Here is a 26,311-nt window from a genome sequence, read left to right as displayed (position 1 = left end):
AAATCTGGCTAGATCAGAGGGTGTACACTGGTACAGATAAGAACTGGAAACACAGGGAATCCAGGGCAGATGATTCCTTCAGGACCAGTGGTGAGAGTGACGATACTGAGAGGGTGGAAGGAAGGTGGATTGGAAAGGGGAGAACCGATTACAAGGATCTACATATAACCCCCTCTCTGGGGGACGGACTACAGAAAAGTGGGTGAAGGGAGACGTCAGACAGTGCAAGATATGTCAAAATAATAATTTGTAAATTATCAAAAATGTAACCAAGAGGAATTACTGAAACCCAAATGAAGACTGAGCATGATAGTGGGACAAGAGGAAAGTCAAAGGAAATAGAGGAAAGAGCTAGGAGGCAAAGGGCATTTATAGAGGTCTAAATAAAGGCATGTACATATGTAAATATATTTATATATGAGGATGGGGAAATCTATGTGCATATATTTATAGGTTTAGTGTTAAGGTAGCAGAAGGACATTGGGCCTCCACTCAAGTACTCCCTCAATGCAAGAATATGTTCTTCTATTAAATTGGCATTCGATGATGCTCACCTTCCTGACATAATCGCTGAAGACAAATGGGTGCATACTCAAATGTGGCGAAGAAAACTGATGGTGCCCACCTATCAAAAGATGTAGTGTCTGGGGTCTTAAAGGCTTGAATATAAACAAGAGGCCATCTAGCTCAGAAGCAAGAAAGCCCACATGGAAGAAGTACACCAGAGTGCAGGATCACGGGGTGCCTAAGGGATTAGTTATCAGGCATCAAAGAACAATAAATCATATCATTGGGTGCACACCTCCATGATACAATCTCTGAAGACAAATGGGTGTATAAGCAAATGTGGTGAAGAAAGCTGATGGTGCCCGGCTATCAAAAGATATAGCGTCTGGGGTCTTAAAGGCTTGAAGGTAAACAAGTGGCCATCTAACTCAGGAGCAACAAAGCCCACATGGAAGAAGCAAACCAGACTGTGCAAACACGAGGTGTCAAAGGGAACAGGTATCAGGCATCATCAGAACAAAAAATCATATAATTGTGAATGAAGGGGGTAGTGCAGAGGGGAAACCCAAAGCCCATTTGTAGTCCACTGGACATCCCCTTACAGAAGGATCTTGGGGAGGAGATGAGCCAGTCAGGGTGTGATGTAGCAATGATGAAAAACACAACTTTCCTCTAGTTCCGAAATGCTTCCTTCCACCACCCCCACCACCACCCCACTATCGGTATCCCAATTCTACCTTACAAATCTGGCTAGACCAGAGGATGTACACTGGTACAGATAGGAACTGGAAACACAGGGAATCCAGGGCAGATGATCCCTTCAGGACTGACCAGTGGTGAGAGTGGCGATACTGGGTAGGTAGAGAGAGGGTGGGTAGGAAAGGGGGAAATGATTACAAGGCTCTACATATAACCTTTTCCCTGGGGGACAGACAACAGAAAAGTGGGTGAAGGGAGTTGTCAGACAGGGCAAGATATGAAAAAATAATCATTTATAAATTATCAAGGGTTCATGGGCAGGAAGCAGGTAGGGAGGGGAAAAAAATGAGGAGCTGATGCCAGGGACTTAGGTGGAGAGCAAATGTTTTGAGAGTGATAAGGGCAATGAATGTATAGATGTGCTTTACACAATTGATGTATGTATGGATTGTGATAGGAGTTGTATGAGCCCCGAATCATGTGATTAAAAAAACTAAAAATAAATAAGAAAAGGGGAATATGAAATAATAGTTCAATAATTTTACAATAATGACTGCATGTTGAACTAATATTTCAGAGTTATGGAGTTCAAGGAAACAAACATGCCTGAAAAATTAGTTTCATCTGCTGTTTTGTTTGTGTCTCTCTTTTTACTGTGCCTGCTGGAAACTGTGAAGAGATGTGTGTGACTAGCTCTCGTCTGGTGGACAATGTAAAGAATAAGTCTTGGGCATTAACTGCCAGCGACCATGGAGCCCATCCAACTCCAGGGGAGCCCTATGTGTCAGAGTGGAATGATGATCGCTCAAGTTTTCAAGGGCTGATTTGGGGGTGGGGGGAGTGGATTGTCAAGTTTACTGGCATATAATTCACATATCATACAACAGTTCCATCGCATCAAGAAGACTTGTACAGGCCTTACCCTGTCCTCCCACTGAAAACTAGGTCCTTGATCGCCCACCACCCGGAATCTGCAAGCTGCATCCCTACGAGTCATCATTCACTGCCGTGCTCCAGAATGCAGACCAGGAAATGGAAAGCACAGGCCCCGTTGAGGCAAATGTATGGACAGCCCTATTGGAGATACCCTGCTGGGACGCTTCCTCAATTGGAAACAAATGTGCCATCGTGGAAAGACTCTGACCCCTGGTATCTCCATCCGGTCTATGAGAGATATTGGCAGCATTATTACCAAGGAATGGCCTGGCTGCAGAACCACCACCTTGCTTACAGGAAGGCTCTAGAATCCTACGCCAATCCCATGTGGTACTTCTCTGATGTGTCTCTAAACTACAGCAATCCTGCTGAGAAAAGTGAGTGTCCTTGGTCCTCCTACGGCCCTCACTCGGGGCCCCAGAGCCCCCAGGGTACACAGTTGCATCCTTGGGGGTCTTGGCAGCACCCACGTGCCTATGCTCAGTTCCAGACCTGCACCAGAGAAACGGCAGCTTTCACATTAGAGGGGAAGATGGTGAGCGAGTCAGACGAGGAGATTGAGTGCGACCTGAGCAACATGCGGATCACCCCGGAGCTGCGCGAGTACTTTGAGCAGACCGAGCGGCACAAAGAGGAGCGACGGCGGCTGCAGAAACTGGAAGATGAACGTCTCAGCGAGTATGTGAACGCCAACCATGACCTGTACTTCTCCAACCACCGGTCGGTGGAGCCCCCATCTGGGAGGCCTGACGAGAGGCGCAAGGCCGAGATGAAACGTCTATACGGGGATAGTGCCACCAAGATTATGGCCATGGAGGCAGCTGTGCAGCTGAGCTTCAACAAGCTCTGTGATCGCAAGAGGCCTAAGTATTGGCCAGTGATTCCCCTGAAGTTTTGAGGCGGCTTCAGGGCCCGGCCACCCTGCCCTTAGTGCTCAGAGAATGAGCCATGGGGTGGCAGGGCTGGGAGGCAGATTGAGCCCCAGCCCCTCCCTGTCCATCGTGGTCTTGTTATATTATCGGTGGTGTTTGATCCATTAAAATTTTCCACCTTCAAAAAAAAAAAAGAAGACTTGTACAATCATCACCACGATAAATTGTTAAATGTTTTCTTCATTCTTGTACTCACTGTTGTTAGCTTTTCACTTGCCTCTCAATCTCTCCTGCCATACCCCCAGGGAACCATTAATCTGTCTATACAGGGTTTCCATAGATTTACCTATCCTAGATTTCATATAAAGAAAACCTTAAAAAACAAACTAACAACAGTAACAAAGTAAAACAGATAAGAATTTCAATCTAAAAGAAAGCAGAAAAGATTTAAAACTAGAATAAATTTAAAACAGCCAACCCAGCATGTCTCTCTCTCTCTCTCTCTCTCTCTCTCTCTCTCTCTCTCTCTCTCTCTCTCTTTTCTCTCTCCCCTTTTCTTCCCTCACCCCTCTCTCTATCTCAGTGGTGGGGAACTTTATTCTTCCAAGAGCCATTGGGATATTTAGAACATCATTCTCTGGCCACACTATTCAAACTTTAATTACAAACCAAAAACCCAACTCGCTGCCATTGAGTCAATGCTGGCTCATGGAGATCCCCTGTGGGTTTCAGAGACTGTAACTATTACAGGAATAGAATGCCCTGTCTTTTTCCTCAGCAGGTGCTAGTGGTTTCGAATTGCTGGCCATGTGGATTGCAGCCCAACTTGCAACCACTTACATCACCAGGGCTCCTTAACCTTTAACTCACTCCTCCCTCAGGTGATGGCTGGAACCGCTTCTCTTTGGTGAGGCATGAGATAGTAGCTGGTATTGATTATTTCTTGGCCCTTGTATGTTCCTCAGAGGAGCGCTGGTGTCATACCCATTACTCGACGGACTGCCATCTGCAAGGTCAGCAGTTCAAACCACCAGGCACTCTGCAGGAGAAAGATGGGGCTGTCTACTCCCAGAAACCGTTACAGTTTTGGAAAGTGACAGGCAGATCTACCTTCACTTACAGGGTTGCTATGGGTTGGCATCTACTGGAGGGCAGTGAGTTTCGTTTGGGCTCAGTACGTCCCTCAGTCCTGCTCTCTCCTCGCTTCTCTATTATCTTATTCTTCATTCCTCTGTCTCATTCTTGATCTCTCCCTCCCTCTCCTCTCTCCTTTCCCCCTATCCTTGTCTCCTATCTTTCTCTCTGTGTCCTCAGTCCTGTCCCTTTAGCTATCTTTCCCTCCTCTTCTCTCTCTTCGCTCCGTCCCCTTTCATATCTCTCTCTCCCTCCCTCTCCTTCCTCTCTATCTTCTCTCTTGCCCATCCATCCCAGTCTGAAATCCCTGGTAACTCCGGTCAGCAGCTTACAAGGGAAGTCATTTATTATGTCCAGACAGGACAGGACCATTGGCCAAAGCAGGGCCACGAAACATTCGTCATTGTTGGAAATGGATGGGCAGTGAGGACATTCGAATTCTCCAGAGAACAAAGAAATCCAATTCTCTGCCAGCAATCTAGCTCATCCTATTAGAAAGGTCTTAACAACAAATCAAAACAAAGACAACCAAGTGGGACACCCAGCCTCACACGGGCAGAGGCAGCTCTATTTATTGGACCCAGCTCTACATTCTCTGAGACAAGCAGGCTCCTGCCTTTGGAAGAGGTTTGTCTGAGGAGCTTGTGCCCAGCAGAGACCCTGGAGAAGCCAAAAATGGCAAAGAATGGTCCATTCTGTTCTCTGGATGCACCGCTCGAAACCCCCCACTGTCGCTCAGGTAGCTACAGCGTTGGTTCACGGTCGTTGTTCTCAGATTAGAAGGTGGATTAGAATCACCTGGAAAGTGTCCAGGTTCTAAAGCCCTAGCTTCAAAATTAGAAGGTATATGCAGGACCCAGAAGCCTGCCAGTCCGGAAACCCCCCAGGGGCAGCAGTCACTTCAGCGGGCCTCACTCCTCCTCCCTGGAAGCTGTAGCAATCCAGTGGCAAGGGGCTGGATGTCTGGCTTGGCTACACCACCCCCAACCCCCACAGGTCCTGAGCAGGCCTGTAAAGGTGAGCAATCATGTCTGCAGTTGTTTGATTTTGTTTTTAGGATTTGTTTTTGGATCACACTTAGAGAAATTGTTTTACACAGCTGTGACTTGTCTTATCATTGTCATTTCCCTGTGGTGACCCAAATACATCTACCTGATGAATCCTTTACATCCCAAGAGTCATGGCTTCCAAATTCCTCCCGCAGACCAGCAGTTCTTCACGTTTGCTTCCTTGGAGGGGCATTTCTTGGGAAGTTTTTTAGGTCAACATCCAGGGTCTACTTCAAATTATTAGATCAGAACCTCAGGATGGGGGTTGACTTTTTATCTTTTTTAGCCTCTGTGCCCCTCACCTCCACCCCAGTAATTCTGGCCAAAGCATCTCATGCATAAGTAACATTGGTTTGTCAGTGGAAGCTTCCAGACTAAAAGAGACTAGGAAGGAAGACCTGGAAATCTATTTCTGATAATCAGTCCATGGAAACCCTATGGAGCACAACAGTGCATAATCGATCTTGGGGACAGTATAGGTAGGACCAGACAGCATTTCATTCCATTGTGCACGAGGACATCGTGAACCGGGGTCAAGGCTACAGCAACGAACACTAACAACAACAGTAGGTGTTCTGAGTCCTGCCAGGGGCAACCACCGAGCAGCAGGTTGTCTCCACTGGCTGGACTTGCCTGGAGAGCTTTCAGCATCCTAGTGATGCTTCCACTCCATCCGGGCACAGGGGCTTTTAAAATCTCACTCAATTGGAGAACCCCCTGTAGGCTCTTCCTTTCTGTGAGGGATGCCTTAGAACCAATTCCTCCTGGAATCATGAAGTCTAGTGACATCTCCAGGCTCACTGTCCAACATGCTGCCCGTTGTGAGAAGTGGTGCTGTACCTGGTCTGTAGCTATAAGCTGGACTTAACTCTGCCACCAGGAGTTTTCTTGGCTTACTCAAAGTGGTATACTTTTGTTGGGAATGTCAGTGTCTGGGAGCCTTTTAGAAATACAAATATTTACACAGGCCCAGGCCTAGGGAACCAGCCATTGGTGTGTAACAAGCTCGCTGGGTTGTCCAGGGGAACCCTGGTGACAAAGTGATTATGCAATGGGCTGCAAGCTGCAAGATCAACAGTTCAAAACCACCAGCTGCTCTGAGGGGAGCTAGGACTGTCCTGGGAGACTTTTCCTGAGAATCCCGCCCCGTCCACCATCCAGAACTAACCTTCATGCTTCAGCCTTAGTTTCCTTCCCAAAGCTCCCAAGAACATTTCAAAGGAATTCAAGTTGAGTCCTTTGCTCTGTTTGGTGTGGGGCAAATGGACGGGTGGGTCATTCGGTGTGGAAGGGTTGGGGAGATGTGTGCACACCTGGGGAGAGGACCGGCTAGGACACAATAGCTTCACATGTTGGCATTTTGTGGAATAAAGGCACCCGTGACTTGGTGGCACTACTTTTTGACTTACCCTTGTGTCCAGCAGATGCCCAACAGGGGGGCAAACTGGAATAAGCCGGTTGGAAGCTCTGAGTCTACTGCGCATTTGAGTTTGAGAAGCACTATCCAAGATGCTATTTTTAAAGTGTGAGACTCCTGGACTTAGGCCCTGAACGCCTGTGCCTTTTCCTGAACCAGCGCACAGGTCCTGAGAGGCAGGGCGGGCTCTCCCATTCTGGGGTCTGTTTCGGCTTCAGGTACCCATTCTTGGGTAAGGAGCTCCCAGGAAGATGCCAGGAGCGAATCTGCACGTGGTGAAAATGCACACTGGCTCCCTGACATGCCTTGGCTGGACACATTTATTGAGACTCCCAGGCCTGACCCCACACTTCTGGATGGACCGTCGCGAGGAGAATGATTTGTTTCCCCCGGTGTTCTGCGCAGCCTTGTATGACCGCCGAGTCAGGGCTGCCAGGTGTCCCCCGGGCGCTGCACCGTGAGCCAGGGGCCGAGGGGGCCGCGGTGCCCGGCTAACTTCCAGGGCGTACTGCCCCTCGCGCTCCGCGTCGGTTATCTTTGAGGGGGCTGCCCTTTTAATTTGTTTCTCGGGCAGCCATGCTAATAAATAGGGCCCAGCTGAAGACCTGTCTGCCGAACAATAGCTGCTCAGTTCCATCAGCCAATTTGTCTCGGGCGCTGTTTGTTATGAATCCGCTGAGCCCATTAACCCCTGAACCTGGGAGATGGTATCTCCCCAGGGATAAATTACCTTTATTTCCAGACATGTGTTCGCTCATTTAGCACCCTATTCATAAACGCAGCCCGATTGTGGCACTGGTTTCCAGCAGGGTAGGCAGAGCGGCTCTGCGCGGCCTGGAGCCCATGTTTTGGGAAGGAGCCCCCCATCTCTGAGACGCCTGGCCCGCAGCCTGGGAGCGGGGCTGACATGCTCAGCAGGCACTGCGTGTCCGGAGGCCAGCTAAGGGCTTTGTCCAAAGCACACGTCGTTTAATCCTCACCCAATCTGGGGTCCGCCCTGGGAAGGTGAGCCCCATTTTAAACAGGGGGGACTGGAAGCGTACCCCAACCCACTGTCCTCTAGTTGATTCAAACTCCTGGCGGTCCTAAGGAGGGCTTCGGACTCGGGCAGACAGCCTCCTCTTTCCACCACGAAACCGCTGCTGGGTTCCACGGATGGATAACGCCGCATCCACAGTGCCCCAGAGCTCCCGTGGGAAGCAGACTCAAAGTCGGACTCTCAGAGGCCCTGAAGGGCAGAGTCGAAATGCCTCTGTGGGTGTCCAAGGCTGTCAATCTCAGCTTCCTCACTGGCAGACAGAACGCCTCACCTTACCCTTGGCTCCCTTGAAGAGAGAGGAGGGGACTTGAGTCACAGGAAGGAGGAGGTCCTGGCCTCTGAAGAGCCTTACCAGAGATGTCAGCTTCAGAGAAGCGATTTGTTGACAAACGCGCCACCTCAGACTACTCAGAATTGGAATGCTTATTTAAATGCCGAAGTTTATTTTTAGTAATGCACAGTTATATTCATGTGGATAAAGGGACAGAGAGTGTACGCTGTAATATCTCACAGCTCTGTCACCATCCAGCTGGAGCTGGGAACTGCCCATACACTCTCCTGAGCTGGCAGGATGTGACCAGGGCCCTTGCCTGGCTTTGGGTGTTGGGTCTCGTTCTGTCTAAAATTAGACTTTGATTTGTGAGCTGTAGCAGCGAGGCGGTGTGTTAGTTTGTATGAAGCAAAGCTAAAACGCTGTAGATGAAAACACTGTCTATTCTCTCATGCAAGGGTATGTTCTCGAACATGGCCTTCTCCATCTGGGCACACAGTAGGGACTTGCCAGGAGAGTATGAATAAAATACTGATGGCCAGATCGTGTCCCCAAAAGACCAAGGATATCAGAATATTTGGGGGACACCCAAATGCCCAATATACTTCACAACCTCCCAGGGTGTTTTGACTGCCTGGCTGCAATGGAAAAGGAGTAGTGTAGCCTAAAGCAGATTCTAGTGTGGGCATCCCTGTGTCCACGGGGGGGGGGGGGCTTCCCTCCATTGCTCAGCACTCCAATCCTCCCCCCGGCACTCATTCTCAAGGTCACCCCCATGGTCCAATGTGGTGACAGCAGCTCCCGACATCACATCTGCTTCGCAGCAGAAGGGAGGGAGGGAAAGGACCAAATGTCCAATACCTAGCTGACTCAGCATCTTCCCACCCCCTCCCCAGAGTAGCCCTGCTTATATCTCATTAGCCGTGACATAGCCACACGGTCACACCTAGCTGCCAAAAAGGCTGAGAAAAGCGGTCTCTGAGCTATACACATTTCCGCCTCAAATAAAATCAGGGTTCTGTGGCTATGTCAGGCCAGGTTGTCTAGGTAAACAACCGAGCGACAGTCATCTGTGTATAAGACAAAACTTTATCTTAAGAAGCAACTTTACATTAAGAAGGCGCCCCAGTCCAACTCAAGTTCATAGCTGGGCCCTGTTCAGACACATGAAGCCGCAGGCTGGTGGCACAGACAGGCGATGTGGAATGCAGTAAGATCACAGGTCGGTGAGGGCAGAGTCACATGGATCCAAGGTCAGTGGAAACAGGGCAGGCGTCCACAGTTGTCAGGTTCGAGAGGCCACATAAGGCCACCCTTTCAGGCAGAGAGAGTCCCAGTAAAGTCCCAGCGAGGATAAAAGCAAGTGGGGGGGGGGGGAGAGAGAGAGAGAGAGAGAGAGAGAGAGAGAGAGAGAATAAGAACCATCTCTGTGCATCTTGCTCTTATACAAAAGGCATGTCGCGTCCAATAAGGTGTCATCAGGCTGCTACTTGATGGACAGATTTGCCTTCATCCCCAGCCATAGGTCTCTAGTCGACATAATTCCTAACTACCACAGTGACCAGGGCAGTCTCTTCCCCAATGTCCTAATGGAAAAGGGAGATGATGGACAGGGGGGATGAGGGGGGGCGGTGGAGAGTGTGAGTAAGAGGATGAGACAGGTCCTGTCATCAGCGCCTAGGGGAACCCACGTCTGAAACAAAGACGCTGAGCTCCAGCACACTTTCACCCACTTCAGGGAGCACCCAGAGCAGACGGTAAGATTCCTGAGCATCCATGGGACCCAGCACACCCACTGCCCTCAACAGCATCCCAGCTGGTGCTGCAAAGGCCGCTCGGCAGAGAGAAGCTGTTGGAAGACAGCTTTCCTACCAGCGTGGCTTGGGAATGGCAAAGACGTCTGTTTGCACAGAGGTTCCCGAACCAAGCATACTGGCTCAGACATGCTGCCGCTTTGGTGACTCCAGCGCCGGCAGGGGAGGGGCTATTGGGCAGGCAGCATAGGGGACACGCCGTCCAAGATGGGAGACCTGAGGTGAGCAGACAGAGGGAATATGTATCGGAGCCTCTTTGCATTCAGTGAGCAGATAGATATTTGAGGGCCTGCTATGTGCCATGTACTGATTGTCCTTGTTGGGAGCCAGTGTCAACTCACAGTAACCCTCTGGACAAGAGAGTGAAACACTGCCCGGCCTGCACCACCCTCAAAAGTTTTCCTTTGTTTGAGCCCATTGTTACAACCACGCTGTCAATCTATCTCGCTGAGGGTCTTCCCTTTTTGGCTGCCCCTCTACCTTGCCAAGCACGATGTCCTTCTCCAGGGACTGGTCTCTCTTGATAACCTGTGCAAAATATATAAGACAAAGTCTCAGCATCCTTGCCTCTCAGGAGCACTCTGGCTTTACTACTTCCAATACACATGCATTTATCCCTTTAGCAGTCCATGGTTTTTCAATATTCTCCAGCACCGCCGTTCAAACACGTCAATTCTTCGTCAGCCGTCCACATTCAAAGTCCACCTTTCACGTACGTCGGAGGCCATTGAAAGTCCCCGTGGCTTGTAATGATGTTAGTGCTGGCTAGACCCACAAAGGCCGAGCTCTCACGGAGAAAACCCGCCCGGGAGGGGAAGTGAATAACAAATCAACAAGGATCATTTCAAAGGGGGTCACGGGTTAAAGAGTTCTCCTTGGGAGGGGATTTCTGAGTCAAGAGCTAAAAGGTCTCTGTGAGGAGCCCTGGGGAAAGAATCTCCGGGCAGAAGAAGGAAGGGGGTGTGACTGGGGAGTTTGGGGAGTAGAAAAAGCCAGTGAAACTGAAGCAAAAGGGAGCTGGTGAGGGGGTGAGGCCATTGAGGAGGCAGGAGGCAGGCTGTGGAGGATGCAGGGTGGTAGCACAGTGAATTACTTCATTGAGCTCCTCTGGCCAGTCTCAGTGTTTCTCACAGAATGATTGGGTGTGACCTTATGCAAATAAGACCTATGGAACCTAGGACAATAGGGTTATGTATCAACTTGGCTAGGCCAGGATTTCCAGTATGGTGTGGATGTCCTACATGTGTGACCAGGTGGATTAGCCTCCACTCTGTGGGTTGTAAATCATGTGCTAATGAGTCCAGGTTAGATTATGTTAATAACGACTTTATGTTAATAACGACTTTTGTGTTAATCAAGCAGGATTAGGGTGGAATACACTCAGGTCACCATCCTTATGTGACTCTCCACCCTTGCTTAAACTGTCGTTTTATCTTAAAAAAAAAAAAGATAAAAGGAGATTACAAACAAACAGGGCAACCACACCATCAAGAAGAAAACTCAGGAGCTGGAGCATCTTTTGGATTCAGGGTCCCTATACCGGGAACCTCCTAGACCCAGGTGGCGGGAAATTATAACCAGGAGATGGTGAGGGACAGTGAGATGTAGTGACAGAGAAGTGGTGGCTGCAGACACAGCAGAACCAGGAAACTACACACTATATTAGGGTCAGCTCTCTGGCCTATGGAGTAAGACAACTGAACGTCTTTGGGGAGGAGGCTTATTGGCAGTGTGAGGCACATTTGGGCACTTACTGAGAGAGTAAAGAGAGCTTTTTCACATTTACCTAAGCAGGTCAGAGGTCAGGCTGGCCCAATAGAGCCAAAGGGCAGAGGGATTGAGGGCAGAGAAAGGCCTGTCTTCATCAGGCATGACTGAGAAGAGGCTGCCTCATCAAAGGTCTTCTTTCTAGCCCTGTCATTTGCAATGAGGGCAAGTGGGCCCGGACCCCCTGGAGTCCTCATGCCATTCAGACAAGGTAAAGGCTATTATAAAGTTGTCCGACCAGGAGCAAAACTTTCTTATACAAAGAAACCGATTTTCTATGTCTTTCATGAACTAAAGAAACAGATGGAAGCAACTAAAATGTTCCATGCTCCCTCCCAGAACCAGATCTTTGAATATGCTGTGTTTCTGCTAGCGGGTAGAGGCACTTTTTCTTCCTTCCTTTGCCTGATCTAGGTCTGTTTAACTCTCAACCTTCAATGCAATCCATGGTGTGGCAGTTACATAATCGCTAGTCAACTTGAGTGAAGGGGTGGAGTCTACCCTGTCAATCAGGTCATAGCCAATGAGACCTCTTTGTGGGTGTGACCTTCTCCTGAGGATTCAGGGAACTCCTGTCTTCCTCCAGAGAGGTGGTACGCATACCTTCCTGTTGTTGGCAAGCTGTGTGGAGCTGTGCTGGTGGCAGCCAGAGCCCTGGGGATGCTGTCACTGCCACTTGATCCACAAGACATTTTCCACCCACTGATCTGTGACCTTCCTGCATTCGCCATCATTGCATGTGTTGCATGAGTCTGAAGAGGCATCTATAGACTGGTATCAGACATATGGGCAAATATCAGACTTATGGACTTGATCTGGACTGGACTGGATGTTTTCTTAATATATAACTCTTGGATATAAAACTCTTATACACACACACACACACATGAGTGTCCCTTGATCTGTTTCTGTAGTCCGCCGGACTAATACAAATGGAAATGCTGACTTTGAGGCATCAAAGGCAAGCTCTCTTTGCCTGCCTTTCCATCACCCCAGATGCCAGACACCGTCCTAACTGCCTTACGTATTGCATTGACCCCTGTGGGTAACACAGGGAGCCAGCTATTATTGACATCCAATTGTATGTAGGGGGAAGGCGGCCACAAGGGGTTTCCATTGCTTTTCTGTGGTCGCCTTCCGGTGTGGGAGAAGGGGTGGAAAGGAGGAGGAAATGCAGTGTGTGGGGAGCAGTGACAGATCTCATAGCCTGGCCCTCGCCACGGGCACACAGCCTGGGCCTGCGATTGCGGGCGAATAAAAGTCAGCTTGGCCAAAAGAGCTCACCGCTGATCGTTTCCCTTCCAAGTTGTGGTTAATGATGACGGACTCCAATCCATGAACCAGCGGCCGTGCAGGCAGTTCAAGTTCAGGGTGAACCTCTGGGTGTCAGAGCCTAACGGGGCTCTCTATGGAACATCATACCTTTCTTACAAGGTGCCTCTGGGAGGACTCGAACCATCACCCTTTTGGTTAGCAGCCAAGTGTGCTAGCCTTTTTGCACTGCCAAGGGATCCTGACATTAACCCAAGACCCCGGCATCTTCTGCAAACCAAGTAGTCGGTCATGGCTGAGAGTCGAGGGAAGCATTACTCACGGACTGATAAAGTTTTAAGTGAAGGCATTTAAGGATCTGACCAGCAATTGATACACAAACTGAGCCCCAGCCCTGTGACCCCCTCTGCTCCCACGTGGAGCAGATCCCTGGATTCCCTTCCTGTCTCTTCTGCCGCTCTGCTACCTGGCTGGAGTTATTGCCCAAGCCATTTATAGTTACATTAAATATGAAAGGCACTTTGCAGGTGGTGTTTACTGTTTGAAAAGTGAACAAGTGTATGTTGTGCCATCAAACCTGGCAAAAACCAATTTGGAGGACTTGATGACCTGGGCTGGGTGCTAGCCTTTTCCATATTTTAATGAAGCCGCATCCTGGGCGCAGCTCCCTCTGTGACTGAGCAAGAGCGCCACACTCAGAAGTCCCGCTGAGCATGGACACCGTGTGTGTGGGGAGGCCTCTGTAAGCCTCTGCATCAATGGAGTAGTTGTGTGCCAAGGTTCCGGGACCAGGATCACACAATGCCCAGAGTAACCTGGTGACACTTTTCAGAATCTTATAAAATACCGCGCTGACCACTTCTCTATATTCATGATGCAGTGACCTGTTCATTCCTTCTACAAGCATTTACAGCGTGCCCCCCTCCCCCTCCGGACCAGGCCTGGGGCACACCCAGAGACCCAGCAATGTCTTCTTGGGGCTTGCAGACTGACGGGGAGGGCAGACAGACAGAAATGAAGTTCCTGTAGATTGTGACTTCTGTCATCTGCCATCAAGTCAGCTACAGCTCTTGGTGGCCCGTGTGTGACCCAGTAGCACTATACTGGTTTCACAGAAGTCGGTAGCCAGCCCTTCTGGGTGGAATCGAATTGCCTGCCATTCCGTGAGCAGCCGAACATATTAAGCATGTGCCTCACTTAGGGGCTTCCGGTGGAAACCAGCTCTGGGAAATCAATGAAGAATGTGAAGCGACATGAGAGCGCAGAGGTGTTGGTGAGAGGAGACCCACCCCCTCAGGAGGTGGCATTTAAGCTGAAGCCTAAAAGAGAGCAGGGGTCAGCTATGGGGAGAGCCAAGGGCAGGCAGTTGAGGCTAACAGACATGGCAAAGGTCCTGGGCAGAAGAGAGCTGGTCACAATCCAGAAACTGACCAGAAGCCTGTGGGCCCGTGAGGGCTAGGAGCAGGAAGAAGGGGTGGGTCCCATTTCACAGAGAAGGCACCTACAACCCAGGTTAAGTTTTCCACCCAAATGCCTTAACTGGAGAAGGTAGAGTTTCTGAGTTGGACGGTCTGGGCAGGACCTGGGTGTGCATTTCTAACAGGCCCGCAGGTCCTGCTGATGATTCTGCTCTAAGGACGTTACTCGAAAGGCACCGCTCTGCTTGACACGAGGCTACTAGCATGGAGGTGCTGCTATTCTGAGAACAGGAAGGGAAGCCACAATCCAGCACAGCCCTGCCTCTTACTCAGTGTTAGCCCCTGGGGGTTGTGCTCCACTGTAGTCTAGGTCCGGGATTCCCGGAGCAGTTCGATAAGGTGAAAAACGAAAAACCACACACACCCAAACTCACTGCCATCGAGTCCCTTCTGTCACACAGTAACCCTAAGAGGTAGGTATTACAACTATCCCCACCTCTACCACTGTGGAAACTGAGGCAATGTCAACAAGTAGAGCTTGGCAGAGCTGGGGCTGGAACCCAGGTACTAGGGCCCAGGGTCTGCCATCGTGTCCCTCCCAGGGAAACATTTCTTATTTCCAGGTCTCTGATGCTGCTTAGTCAAGTAATGAATGAAACTTAATGATTGACCTTCTAGCCTGTGATTACCGCCCTGGTCCCCGGGGCCCTGAGTGTGTGCCCCATGTCCCACACGGGGGATTCTCTTCTATCCTGCTCTCCTTTGCTGACTAGTTCAAGCCAGTGTTCAAAGGAAGCCGTGCTGCCGGGGCTCCCCTGACTGATGGGGTTGTCGCAGGCTTTCAGAGCGCTGTCAGTCAGTGGCTCTGTGAACATGGCGAATGTGGACGCATGATGCCCAGTGCCTTCCTCGGGCATCTCCTCTGTGCTGATCAGTCTCATACCCTTGTGAGAGCAGTCCGTGCACTCTTGGATGAAGTGATGGGGCCATTGTGATGGCAGGTTGGGGACTGGGCTTAGGGCTTCTGGAAGCCTCGCCACCAAGCGGCGCAGGCAGGAGGCATTAATAGAAACCCCATTCTGCAGATGGAAAAATGTAGCTGCAGGGAAGGGAGCATTCTACCTTCTCTGCTTCATCCCCTGCTTTTCGCCACAGAGCAGCATTTTCCGATTGCATATCAGAGCACCTGGACCCTTCTCAGCTACTCAACATGGACAATCCCAGCCCCTAAGCCTAAGCAGCTTGAAAACTAGTCTATGAGGCTACCTGATTTGGGTCTGAGCTCTAAGGCTAGGTCAGAAGTCCTAGTGGGTTATATGTTGGGCAGCTAACTACAAAGTCAGCAGTTCGAAACCACCAGCCTCTCCTTGGGGGAAAGATGAGGCTAGGAGGAAAATCTGATTGCTCCTGCTTAGGTTGGGTGACTAATGAGCCAAAGATGAGTGTCACCCACCACAGACCACGTCAGAGGGACACTGGGGACAAGTATTTTTAAAGGGAGAAGTTGACTGAGGAGGAGGATGGAAGAAGGTACCAAGGAATAGAAAAAACACAAACACGTGATGATTGTTTTAGTGGTTGAGAGAAAGAACGAACTGCTCTGTGTCTGATGGTCCTGCGTCTCCTGGGATGGAGGCTGCTGCTCAGTCCTTCACTGAATGACCTTGTCCCTCTGTTCTTATTGGCAGAGTTGGAAAGACCTGTGCCAAGTCTGAGAGAGACCCACACAAACCCTCACCAAAAAACGTGCCAAACTCACTGCCGTTGCATAGATGCCAACTCACAGAGCCCTGCCGGACAGAGTGGACCTGCTCTGTTTCTGAGCCTGTGCATCTTTACAGGTGTAGAAAGCCTCATCGTTCTCCCTTGGAGAGGCCAGTGGTTTCAAACTGCTGAACTTGTACTTAGCAGCCCAAGGTATAATCCACTTTGCTACAAAGACTCCCCTCAGACCCTCTCTTGATTGCCTTCTGCCCCTGCACACTCCCCAGCCCCACCGTGCTTGCGTCATGGGGCTCCGGCAGGCGCAGCCGCTCCCCTGCTTCAGTGTCTCTGTACGTCTTTGCGAAGGAAGGGAGTCAAGGTGAGAAGTACATGTGTCTCTCTGGACCCAAGAATGAGCTCCAGCAGCCGCAAGCAGAGTCCTCCCTCATCGGATTCTGCACCCACGCCCTCCCCTGCCCACTGATGTTAAATGAACAGCAGCTGCTGGAGTGGGGGTGGAGGTGGGGCAACCAGCAGGAGCAGTTACCAGGTGCAAAGGCCAAATCCCAGATACACTCCTTCCCAGAAAGGGACTCCTCCCCTCCTATGAGTGGAAGGGTTGCTGACTTCTGGACGCCCTAGATTAGTGCTCTGGTGTCTGCAAGGCAGGGGGCCCTGGGTGCTTAATACCTTCAGCTACTCATCCAAAGGTTAGAGGTTCCAATAGGATTAACAAAGGCGTGCTGCTCTGCTCCACAAAGCCAGCCCCTGGAGATCAGTTCTGTGCTGACACATATGGGGTCATGGGGTCCCCATAAGGAGCACTGACGTGTCAGAAACTATGTGTGTGGGTTTGTTTGTTATTGGTCTATATGACACCACCAGGGTGCACCTCTTCCCCCCAAGGGAAGAAGCTATCTGCAACCCGACCACAACCACGGCCCTGGGCATTGACTACACTGCGCAGGGCCTTCCTCCTCCTCCTCCTCCTCCTCCTCCTTCTCCTCCTCCTCCTCCTCCTCCTCTGGGTGCACATAACCCAAGGGATCTCATTTCAGTTAGCAGGTTGCAGCATGGGACCTGCAGTTAGGCAGTTAATCAGGGTTTGTTGGTCCTCCAAAGTGATCTTCCAAGTGGTTGGCCTACACATATTTGTGTTACCAGGCCCCAAAAAGTGACTAGAAAGGCATGCCCAACCTTGACCTTCAAAATCAGGATCTCTGAGGGGTGAGGGCCAGGTATCTGCATTTGAAACAAGCCCCCCTGTACTCAAAGGTGTAAGAGTCCCACAGCACAGAGGCTATGTGGTTGGTGCCTAAACTGAGAGCTGAGCTCCAGTACCAGGTGGCCCAATTAACTCAGCACTCATCCTCTCAGTGACTTGACTTTGTGAAACAGAGCACCCATTTCACAGGGATGCTGTAAACACACACTGTGCTTAGCTGTGACCAGGAAGCACGCCCTGTTACAGAAGTAGAAAGCCTAGTCTCTCTCTGGGGGAGCTACTGGTGGTTTCGAACTGCTGATCATGTGGACCGCAGTCCAACTCATAACCACTATACCACCAGGGCTCCCTCCATAAAGATTACAGCCTTGTTGCCTTCAAACAAACAGCCATCTAAGTGATGTGTCAATTAAGTGCACATGAAAGAAGCACACCAGACTGTGTGGTCCACGGATTGTAAATAGTAAAATCTAATTCTAAAGCAGGGAAAGACCTGGGAGCTTAGATTGTGAGCCCGTGGTTTGCAACAGGCTGCTAATGACAGTGGACGTCCAAAATCTATTTGTAGGGTTCACACATGGACCAAGCCTCCAGAGGATCAAGCTGGCCAGCCGAGGGATGTGAATAGCCTTGTTATGAGAATATTGTAGAGACGATTATAGTAGCTATCATTAGGTAAAAATGTAACATCTTATTCGATCCCCCTTTTGACCCCAGTATTACCAAAAATATGTGAAGGGAACATAGATCAGGGATGTGGATACCCTTGCTATCATGTAATTGAAGGGTGGAGGGATAAATGGCTCGGTGAGCCTCACCTTTCTAGTTCTCAAGGTCTCTTGCTTTGTGATGGTCAGACCAGGGTGCAGCTGCCTTAGCCAGTTCCCTGCTTTAGCAGCCATGTGGGGACCCCTGCCAGCGCTGAGATGCTTACACATTCACTGATTCGTCTTCCCTCCTGCAGTCGGTGTCATTGCATCTGTTTTGTGAGATGGACGAGAACTTTGTGGATTGGTGTTGGACATGTGGGTCAATGGGTTAATGTTGGACTTGTGGGCTTGGGCAGCACTGGGTTGGGATGTTTTCTTGATGTGCACTTACCCTTTATATAAAACTCTCTCTTATACGTGAGTTTCTGTGGATTTGTTTCTCTAAAGTACCCGGACTAACACAAATGTCCTGCACAGAGATGCCGCTCTCTGGGCTGGTTGGATACACTACTGTGAAGCTGACACTCAGACTCTGAATCTAACCCCTGAGAGTTCTTTAACGCTATCCTTTGCACTCATCCCCAATGTACACACCTAGCCCACCTGGGCCTCTTTGAAGAGGTAGGACTTCCCACACCGGTGCCTACAAATGAAGTCCCTCTGGAGATCGCCTTTAGCCAGTGAGGGATGGTTGTATCAAGTTTAATGCTCCAGCGCTGTCATCCCTCAGCAGGATCCCCTGAGTGGCCTCGACTTTTCGGTATGGAATTATGCGCTCCACCCCCCCACCCTCGCTCACCCCTCACCAGCCCCCCCCACCTCAAATTACTGAAGTCGTAACCTCTGTGCCTTCGTTTGAGAATAGGATCTTTGAGCTGTTCTCTGTGATGTTAAGAAAATATACAGATACCCAGAGATGCTAAGGAAGGCCAAGGATTGCCAGGAGACCCCAGAAGAAGCTCAATGCCCCCAGAGTCAACACAACTGGCACCTGATCTTGGGTTCCCACTCTCCAGAACGGTGAGAAAATAAATTCCTGCTGTTAGAAGCCGCCTGGTTTATTTAGACAGCCTTGGGAAAAACGGACCTCCAAGGGCTTCCAGAGTTTACCGCAGGGTTGAGCCAAAGCTATGCTCTGTGAGACTCCAGTTGATACCAAGCCCTTCCCTGGCTCCCTCTTCCTTCTCATCCCACTTCCTACCCCTTCTCAGATTTTCCCTGCAAGCCTTCCAATAAGTCATTCAGACATTGGGCCATGCCCTAAGTTCCCCTGTAACCCTCGTTCTTCACAGCTTCTTCATCTTTGTTGAGCGAATGAATGTTTGGGTTTCATAAACCCGGAGTTCTGGCAAGATGTAAGAAGTAGGATGGTAAAGAATAATATTGTTTCAAATATATTCTCTAGAAGCCTTAATAATCGAGACCTTTGGGGGTATCATATCACCAGTGGTGTACTGCATCTGCCTCCAAGTGTCTTCTAAGAGTTAGTTCTTTTTTTAATAAATTATTTTATTGAGGGCTCTTAAAGCTCATATAACAATCTATACATTCATTGTGTCACATTTGTGCCTGGGTTGCCATCATCCTTTTCAAAATATTTTCTTTCTACTTGAGCCCTTGGTATAAGCTCTTCATTTTTCCCCTCCCTCTGCCACCCTCCCACCCTTATGAACCCTTGTTAAATTATAAACTATTTTTATATCTTATACTGTCTTTTGTCTCCCTTCACCCATGTTTCTGTTGTATATCACCCTGAGGGGGAGGTAGGTTATACATCAATCATTGCAATCAGCGACCCCTTCCCCCCCCCTCATGGTATTGCTACTCCCATTATTGTTCTTGAGGGGTTTATCTGTGCTGGATTCCATGTGTCCAGAGCTCTTATCTGTACCAGTGTACATGTTCTGGTCTAGTTAATTTGTAAGGTAGAACTGGGGTCATGATAGTGGGGAAAATGAAGCATTAAAGCACTAGAGGAATGTTGTATATTTTGTCAGTGCTATACTGCACCCTGGCTGGTTTGTCCCTTCCTTGTGAGCCTTCTGGGAGGGGATGTTCCATTGTCTACAGATGGGATTTTGGTCTCCACTTTGTCCCCCTTTGTTCACATCAATATGATTGCTCTGGGTCTTCTGGTGCCTGATCCCGTCAATACCACGTGATCACACAGGCTGGTGTGCTTCTTCCATGTGGGCTTTGTTGCTTCCCTGCTAGATGGCCTCTTGTTTAACATCAAACCTCTAAGATCCCAGACACTAAATATTCTAAAAGCTGGGCACCATTAGCTTTCTGCACCACATTTGGTTATACCCTCATTTTATCTTTAGCAATCTTATCAGGAAGGTGAACATCACAGAATGCCAGGTTATTAGAACAAAGTGGTCTTATGTTGAGGGAGTACTTGAGTAGAGGCCCAATGTCAGTCTGCTACCTTAATCTTTAACATATAAATATATGTACATAGATCTATGTTCCTATCATTATATATAAAGGTATTTACAGATGTACAAACCTGTATTTATACCTCTATAAATTCCCTTTGCCTTCTAGCACTTTCCTCTATTTCCTTTTACTTCCCTCTTGTCCCACTATCATGTTCAACCTTCATTCGGCTTTCAGTAATTCCTCTTGGCTGCATTGCACTTGATCAAGTCCCAACAGGCATTCTATGCCCTCCTCACCATCGATTTTAGATCACTTTTTTTCCCTTGTCCCTGGGTTTGTTGGCTCCCCCCGCCTTTTCCCCCATGTCTCCCTCTCCCACGTCTCCCTGAACTGTCCTGTATAGACTGACATGAAGGGGAAAAAAGCGTGTAAATAGTTCTAGGTCTATCTGTTGACATTTGGGAATGTTTTCTGATCTATTCTGATGAGGTGCCAAACCCTGCCCCCAAAATCTATTTTTAGGATTCCTTGGGGACTTCATTGCTTTGCTCCCCTTGCTGCTCTGTTGCACTCCCAGTGGGGAGTGGGGGGACGGGGTGTCAAATGGGGCACAATCCCCACACTGTGTCTCCAGTGTTGTCCCCACAGCGGTATGAGTCAGTGAGGAGATGCCATGTCTCGTGGTGCGGCCAAACCTGTGGTCCTCTCTGTGTGTTGGCTGCTCCAGTCAGGAATATTGTCCTCGGGTCTTGGCGGACCACTCTCTCTCTCTCCTTCCATTTTAGTTTACTCCAGCGTGTTCTGAGCAGACTCGCCCCTCTCCCCAAGCTGTATCTTCAGTGCAGTCTTCTGTAGTGCATTTTTCTGGGGAGGTGGGTCCACGTAGCTGGGATTGGGGCCAGACCCACAGAATTCTATTAGTTCACGGCTTCGTGCCTTCAAGTCTTGGTGCACCAGGTGGGAAACGGGTCCCTCTCTCCCTTTCCTGTGGAGACATAAGCAATACCTTCCCCATGGGCGGGTTAGTAAGAGCTAATTCTTAAATACTGCATTTTCTTCAAGCTGCTTTTAAACCCTTAGTACCTTGAAATTGGCCATGACGGGAGTAGTTACACCATGACAATCAGCATATGCTGCAAATCAGAGCACTACTCGCCCCCTAGAGATCCAGTTTACCATCACACCATCGGGCATAACACTTCCACGTTGAAAAGGAAAACTCATAGAACAAACGTAGTGGTTAAAATGATGCGTTCTGAAGTCAGGCATAGTTTCAGTTGTTTTGTTAATTGTTGATTCTAAGACCTGGAGCAAGTGATTTACTTTCTCTGTGTGTGTATTCTCTTGTCTCTAAAACAGTGATAACACCACGTTATCTCTTGGCATAATAACTGAGAAGTGCTTAGGCTCAGTGCCTGGCACCTAGACATGACAAGTGAATGACAGTCGCCATAATAATTAAGTTACAACAACCAAGAGACTACAGCATGGTCTCAGAGATACTGCCATGGTATGTCTGTTTCCCACGTCAGTCTCTGGGGCAGGAAACGTCAACCTCTTTGAGTGTCAATCCAGCCCTACCAGGTCACTTTGACCAAAATCTCTAGTTCTTGGCGAACTCTTCAGAAGATTAATTGCCGCTTTCTCCTCGGGGGTCATCAAGCAGAAACTCCAGGCAGTAGGTCTTTGCTGTTGGCTCATTCTCTAGAGAGCTCAAAGAAAGAGTGAATACTGGAAATTGGCTTCTATGACGTAACTGTGGCCAGGTAGCAAGAAGCTCTTCTACCTTGGCGAATAAGACCTAACTCTAGAGGCATTGCTGTGCCACAAACCATCCCATCGGAGCTGGCGTCTAGTAAACACGCAATAATCAGCCTGAACGAGATGCAAAGATGGACATGGTGTCACTAAAACCGCCATTGTTCTGTCCATGTCACACGAGGATTCACTGTCCCCATCCCGGAGAGCTTCCTATCACAAACTGCCTGTGAGTCTGACCACAGAAGCACACGAGCATGTGGGACAGGCCACACAGGCTAAAAGGTTGGTGCCCCCGAGCAGTCCTCAACCTGTGTGTTGAAAGTTGGTAGCTATTACCCAGCTTCCTCTGAGGTGTGTATTCCACGGAATCTCCAGAAGTTACCGGAGGGATTGAAACCCAGTTGTCTAAGATCTGCTGTCTTAGACTAGTTCCCAAGAAGAGCAGAAACAGTGAAATGTATATCTAAATGCATATTAAGAGAGGGTTAATTCAAGGAAATGACTCACACAGTCATGGAAGCTGACAAGGCCCAAATCCATGGGCCAAACATCCGGCTGGGGGGTTTCTGATGAGCCACGTGGCTGCAGCAGTTGACGAAACGGAAACAAGCAGGGCAGACAGCAGGCTGCTAGCCCATGGGCCAGTGGGCGGTGGGAGGTGATGCATCAGAAAATCTGCAGGTGAAATGGTAGACTGATGGCTCATAACCCAAGAAGTAGAGGTCAGAAAATTAGGAGGTGTATATATGGGAAGGAGAGGCAGAGAGAGAAAGATAGAGATAGAAAGATATTTGCCAAAACATTGTATATATTGAATGCAGATCATGGCTCGATGGAAACTTTCCTTTGAATTGATTGGCTGTTCAATGTATACCATAAAATGAAGAATAGTGATATAACACCTGCCAAACCACTGAGCAGCACGGCCTGGCCAAGTTGACGCGTGACCTTCCACATCACGCCTGCTCATTATCATTAGATTTCCTTCCGACTCCTTTCTTATATTCCCACGTTCCCATCAGTGCTACCTGGCCACACTTTGCAAGTAAAGCACTGACACATATTCCTTGAAGTCCCTGAGCGATGTAACAAATTAATGTGCTCAGCTACAAACTAAAAGGTTGGGAGTTTGAGTCTATCCAGAAGTGTCCCCAAAGGCTTGAAGCTCTACTTCCAAAACATCAGCTGCTAAACACCCCATGGGGCCCAGCTCTATTCTAACACTCATGGGGTCGTCTTAATTGGAGACTCAATAGCAGCTCATTTTATTTATGCCTTTGTCTCAGAGTTGGCTTCTGAGGGAATTCCACATAAGAAAAGGGGATATCAATTATTTAACACCTACTATATTCCCAACATGTATATTTCACTTTCCTCTGTGACATGCAGTATGGAGGGGATGGGATGGGATAATGCAGACACAGGGACTGAGCAGGTTAATCAGTCAGACTGGTCATTTGTCTTCTGCTGTCCTTCCATTCTTCTTGAGCTATGACCTGCAATACATACATCAAAATGTTGTCTTTTGTAAAGGTTTCCTTATGAGCACTTTACTAAGACCCAGAGGTACGGGTGCACTGGAGAAGAGCTGGAGAAAGCAGAGCAGACATGTAACGTGAGCTTTCTGCACTGGCCTTTACCATCAGTAATAACAAAAGAAAATATTCCTTAAGCTCTCACATTTGTCGGCAACTACGATGGAGAGTGTGGCCCTGTGTAGTCACCACACCACCACCTTATAGGGGGTGCTATTACCATTCATTTTCTGGACAAGAAAGCTGGGTGTCAACGAGGTTAGCTCCTGCTGCCCACAGATATCCCTGTAGGAGCTTGACATCTGCTGGAAGGGAATGGATGTCGCTGAGAGAAAAAAGAAAGAAAAGCAGCAGCAGGCAGCAGCCCACCCTTACCAGCCACATGGTATACAAAAACAGATCAGCAGGTGTTAGTGTGCGTGGAAGAAGACCAAAGGTCGTTTGTGTCAGGCTGAACACTGGCTGCCAAATTAGTGCTTTGGCCATCAGACTCGGTCAGAGGAGAAACGCTATTTTGCTTAAGTTTGCGTGGGCCAACATTTCCTAGAGAAACAAACAGTGCCGAGGTCAATGGAATCTTCCAGTCGGACAGAACTGCATGCTGTCCATCAAGTAGAGCTCCTTCTCTACAGGCCACTGCAATTCCTCTTAAGACTGCCCTGTGCAGACCTGACAGACCTTCTCTGTCCTCTGCCTGGTGCGCGTGGTCAGCAGCACATCCCGGCGCTGAGTTTCAGAAGGGACGATCCCTACGCAGAGTCCTGGATTCCTGAGCAGTTGGGAATGGGCCCGAGTTTCAGAAGGGACGATCCCTACGCAGAGTCCTGGATTCCTGAGCAGTTGGGAATGGGCCCGCTGGGGGCCGTACCGGCTGTGCAAGCCTGCAGCATGTAGACTCCCAGAGGAGGCGAGAAGAAAGTTCCTGGCAGTTGCCAGATCGTCTGGGAGACAGGATCAGGGTGGACTGGTTTCAAAAAGCTGGCTTTAATTACTTGGCTTTTGGATTTGTGTTCTCAGTCCTCTAAGCAGAGCCTGGTCAGGCCAGCCTGACCCAAGGTTGCCACCCCAGAGAACTATGAAAACATGCGATGGAATGGTACCTGCGAGACAGAAGTCTCAGTCCTCGAGTTTTCATTGGCCTCCTCTGGAGCCAGTCTTTTCGCCTGTAAGTTGTTGCAGGTTCCTAAGAGAACTCTGCTGGCCCGGAACTTTTTTTTTTAAATCAATTTATTGGGGGCTCGTACAACGCTTATCACAATCCATACATGGATCCCTTGTGTCACGCACATTTGCACATTTGTTGCCATCATCATTCTCCAAACATCTGCTTTCCACTTGAGCCCCTGGCATCAGCTCCTGATTTTTCCCCTCCCTCCTCGATTCCCCTTCCCTCATGAACCCTTGATAATTTACAAATCTTTATTATTTTGTCATATCTCACACTGTCCAACGTCTCCCTTCACCCACTTTTCTCTTATCCATCCCCCAGGAAGGGGGTTATATGCAGATCCTTGTAACTGGTTCCCCCTTTCTACCCCATCTTCCCTCCACCCTCCCGGTATCACCTCTCTCACCACTGGACCTGAAGGGTTCATCTGTCCTGGATTCCCTGTGTTTCCAGTTCCCATCTGTACCAATGTACATCCTCCGGTCCAGCTGGATTTATAAGGTGGAATTGGGATCATGACAGTTGGGGGGATGGCCCGGCGCTTTTGAGCCCCCATATGTACCCATTGCTCAGCTTTCACTCAGCTTCACATTCCCAAGAGTGGCAGTGAGAAGAGGGAGGTAGTGAGGCAGTGGTAGAGTAAGGGCGGCTGCCCCCTGCAGGTTGGATCTCTTCAGTCTCTACATCAGCGGTGGGTAGGATTGACCAAGGGAGTAAGAGGCTGGAGAGCAGAGAGAGAAGTCAGGATCTCTCCCCATCGCCCCTTTTCATCACTTGGTTAAAAGTTTAAGTAGAGGCACAGAGATCAGGGTGAGGATGAAGGGAGCGAGGCCAAGTTGTGCAAATGCGGGACCAGGTCCTGACTTTATTTACAATTCTGATATATTTTTCCACTTCGGAATTGTTGCATTCATTTAATTTTTCAAATATGATATTGAGATACTTTTCTTTCTTTTTGATGACTGATGGCAGGGAGTTAGTTGTTATGCACCAAACATGTGTTGTGTTAGTCAGGGTTGACAAGAGAAACAAATTCATAGACACTCATATGTTTTTAAGAGAGAGATTTATACATTCCAGCCCAGTGCAGATCAAGTCCATAAGTCCGATATTAACCCATATGTCTGATACCAATCTATAAAGTCATTTTCAGACTCACAAAACACATGCAATGACACTGAATGCAGGAAGATCACAGGCCAGTGAGTGGAAAGTCTTGTGGATCCAGTGGTGGTAGAAGCATCTCCTCACTGTCAGGGACCTCCATATGGCTCTTTCAGCTCCCGGGCTCTAAAATAGCTCCCGGTGTCTTCTCAACAGGAATGTCTCACATGGAGTGAGCATGTCTCCAGCAGGTTATTAATGTTTCATGCCTCCAGATGAGGTCATTGAGCTGCAAACTGATTGACAGGCTAAACTCCACCCCTTCACTCTTAAAGTCTCAAATTGACAACAGATTATGTAACTACCGCATGTGGAAAGGTGGCATAGAGGACATGGGGTGGTATGAGGGCAAAGAAGGTGACTAAGTAGATTTCATACAAATGATTGAACTCTTCATGTTCTGCTGACTGATTTTTTTACATTATGTAACTGAGCATCCCCATGTCCATGAATATAGCTCTTCT

The 26,311-nt window shown here is 49.0% G+C and overlaps 1 pseudogene; it reads left to right on the top strand.

Moving 5' to 3' along the window:
- The first annotated feature begins 2,127 nt into the window (after window positions 1-2,127).
- LOC142448941 (gem-associated protein 8 pseudogene) lies at window positions 2,128-3,063 on the top strand (annotated as a pseudogene).
- Window positions 3,064-26,311: the final 23,248 nt, after the last annotated feature.

This window comes from Tenrec ecaudatus, chromosome 5 (assembly GCF_050624435.1).
Source record: "Tenrec ecaudatus isolate mTenEca1 chromosome 5, mTenEca1.hap1, whole genome shotgun sequence".
Classification (NCBI taxonomy): domain Eukaryota; kingdom Metazoa; phylum Chordata; class Mammalia; order Afrosoricida; family Tenrecidae; genus Tenrec; species Tenrec ecaudatus.
Note: the sequence above shows the minus strand (reverse complement) of the source record. Positions and strands in the feature narration are given on the sequence as shown.